At 39.5% G+C, this 3,452-nt stretch overlaps 1 non-coding gene across 1 annotated transcript; it reads left to right on the top strand.

Moving 5' to 3' along the window:
- Positions 1-1,120: 1,120 nt before the first annotated feature.
- LOC121105756 lies at positions 1,121-1,227 on the top strand. Its single transcript, XR_005838405.1, has one exon. It is a non-coding gene; the product is annotated as a U6 spliceosomal RNA (small nuclear RNA).
- Positions 1,228-3,452: the final 2,225 nt, after the last annotated feature.

Here is a 3,452-nt window from a genome sequence, read left to right as displayed (position 1 = left end):
TTTTAAAAATGTACAGAAGTTGATGGACTAGAATGACGAACCCCCAGTGTCCATCCTCCAACTATAACATTTATCAAGTGCTGGCCAATTTCTTTTCATCTATGCTCCTTTCCCGGCTAGATTATTTTGAAGGAAATCAAACCATCATCTTTCTAATATTTCAATGTTTGTCTCTAAAGGATAAATACTAAACCACATTCTGGTTGGAAATTTGGTACTATCCATTTTTGGCCTAGTGTTTGTGGGTATTACTTAATGTTTTCTGAAATAAGGTTTCCTTATCTGCAAAAGGGATACTCAGATTTTTTTTGAATATTAATTAAAACAGTATATTCAAAACACTTTGTTGAACTGCACAAGATTATATAAAGATTGGGTTTTCAACTCATATGTCATTACCTGCACTGTACTATTGACATAGTTAAAGGCTCTACATCAAAGCCTAGCGTGGCTGAGTACAGACAAGCATGACCTGCTTTTTCCCAGCAACGTGGTTTCCCCAATAACATCATGCCTCATAAATACGCCGGAGCTCTTATAGCGAGTCAGCAGTTACATGGAACCTGTAAGTCCCTGCAAAACTGTAAAGCCTTAAGAGAAAACAATAAAGCATTACTTTTGTATTGTGGTAAAGAGGAGCTGTTGAGCATCATAAATATTTACAGGAATCTATCACAACTTGCATCCCAAATAGGAGTATGAGTGTTTCTCGATGTATGTAACGTTGTCCAAGGGGGAGGGAGGGAATAAGGCGAGAGGACAAGATCCCCATGGCACGCCTTCATGGAGCCTCAATTGTGCTCTGTCACAAATAATATAAAGCGTCCTTCTACATAATAGTAGCAATCATATCAACATACACTTACATAGTTCTTAATATGTGCAAGACACTGTTCTGAATGCTTAACTTGTATTAACTCATTTAATCATCACAACTCTAGGAGGTAGGTGCAATTATTATCTCCACCTGGAAGATGGGTAAACAGAGGCACAAAGAGGTTAAGAAATTTGCCAACATCACACAGCTAGTAGTGGGGAAGCCATGATTTCAACCTAGGTGTCTGGTTTCAGAGTCTGTGCTTCTGCTCCCATGCTACCTGTCCTATCAAAAGAAAAAGGAGTGCTCGCTTCGGCAGCACATACACTAAAATTGGAACGATACAGAGAAGATTAGCATGGCCTCCGCACAAGAATGACTCTCAAATTCATGAAGCATGTCATATTTTTCTGGATTGATGCCAGGTTCAGGGTATTTGTGGTGGTAACGTCCTGTGGTTTAAAAAAGCAATTATTAGACTTAAGTCAGAAGATTTGGGTGAGAGGTCCTATGCTGTGGTTTCCTATATAAATAGGTTTGGGTAAATTAAAAAAAAAAAAAAGGAAAAGAAAAAAAAGAAAAAGAAAAAGGAACCAATATAGCAATGGCTTCCAAACATCTAGGTATTCAAATACTTCCTTTATAGTTCTTAATTGTAAAAAAATATCCATGAACTCAACAGACTGTTCAGTAGTTCATGTTTTGTTCTAAGACACACTCGAAAATAAATTCATATTTACTAAAATAAAAAGAGACACAGGTGACCCTTGAATGAGGCGAGGGTTAGGGGCACCAGCCTCTACGCCGTTGAAAATCTGTATATTATTTTTGACTTCTCCAAAAGTAACTACTAATATCCTGCTGTTGACAGGAAGCCTTTACAATAACATAACCAGTAAGTTAACACATATTTTGTATGGTCTATGTATGATATACTGTATTCTTACAAGAAGATAAGCTGGAGAAAATAAAATGTTATTGAGAAAGTCATGAGGAGGAGAAAATATATTTTTAGTACTATAAAAAAATCTGCATATAAGTGGGCCCATGCAGTTCCGCCCTGTGTGTTCAAGGGTCAACTGTGTATTTATCTGTACTTCATTCCAGATGATCTCGTCTGTCATGATCTTGGACACATTGGATTATGGAGTAGACTGTGCAGCAAAATTGAAACAAATTGATAATCAAGATGTCAAAAGTTGAACTCATGGCAAGTATGCTGTGTAGAGTTAGGCCTTCCTGACACACTGTGCTGCTGTCAGAGACATGCAGGTGAGAAGTGTGAAATCAGCTGCTTAGGGACTGAGGCTTAGAAAACAAAACAAAATCTAGGGATACAAATCTATAAACAGTGGGGATTAGTCATAGGGTTTCTCAGGAGTTCTTATTATTTCCTGACACTAGGGATACGCCCTGAATAACAATCCTTGTTCTCAAGTACCTCAAGGCCTACTGGGCACGACACATCTGTAGATATTTTAAAGCAATGTGATATGAAGTATGAGAGAAGTTTGCAAAAGAGAGTAAATTTACAGGGTAAGAAGTGTTCGTGTTCTGTCTGGGAGAATTGGACGGGGCTTATTTATGACTTCTAGAAAAAATCTGGCTGAGAGAAAAAGACTTCAAAGCTTGCAGAAGAGGGAGGGAGAAGAAGGAAGGGAGAAGCCTACCAGTGTCAGGCCCTTTTCAGTCCTGGGAAACACTTGTTAGCCAATTGCACGGAGAAGAAAAACTGACGCTCAGGGATCTATGCCGATATGTGCAGAACATGTGTTCATGCTTAGTCTCTGTATCTCCATAGCTCAAACTCCCTTGATTTTTACACACAAGAATTGGAGTTGGAGCTAGATTTGTGTTTGCGTCAGGATTTGATCATGTCTGGGCATGTCTTATGAAGAAGTGACATGAGGCCTCCAAGGTTCCCTGACATTGAAGCTGTATAGTATGGTGTTTAGGAAATAGCATATTTGGAATACAGATCACTAGAAAGTAGAGAAATCTGCATATTATACTTCAGGGTTCCGGGTCTGGAGACAAGATTTAATTCTGGGTTCTATCTCTTGTCAACTATGTGATGTGGGGTAATTACTTTAATTTCATGATGCCTTTGATTTTCGTCTGGAGAACTAGTGGCACCACCTATTTTAGGGGGTGGTCATAAAGATTAAATTAGATCTACACATGCAGAACACATTCTGGCAACGAAGAGCTTCATGGAAAATAGCTTGTTATGTGGGAAGAGAAAGTTCACCATATTGGTGAGAATAGGTTTGGTTGGAGAATGGGCAGCCAGTGTTTTGGGGAAGGAATTATCCTCTAGTTTAGGCTCCTTGAATTCAGGTATAAATCTCAGGATAAGGGAGCACGGATGGAGAACAAGTGGAAATCAAAGGAGCAGAGATATCTAGAGTTCATGATGGCTATGGAAGTAGCTACGGAAGTTAAAGCTCTCTCGGGGTCCACTAGGCCCCCTCAATACCAGGCATTCAGTGTAGACTTCAGTGGGCTGTAGCAGTGTGCATGCTTTTGTGTGGGACAGTAGAGACCTCTTCAGTAAACATTCTGGTTACTGCGTTGGAAGTCAAGGGCAAGAGGAGACATCACTTCAGTAAGCTAGAACGGAAGAGTACAGCCA

This window comes from Ursus maritimus, unplaced genomic scaffold (genome assembly GCF_017311325.1).
Source record: "Ursus maritimus isolate PB19 unplaced genomic scaffold, ASM1731132v1 scaffold_29, whole genome shotgun sequence".
Lineage (NCBI taxonomy): Eukaryota > Metazoa > Chordata > Mammalia > Carnivora > Ursidae > Ursus > Ursus maritimus.
This window is presented reverse-complemented; position numbering and strand designations above follow the sequence as displayed.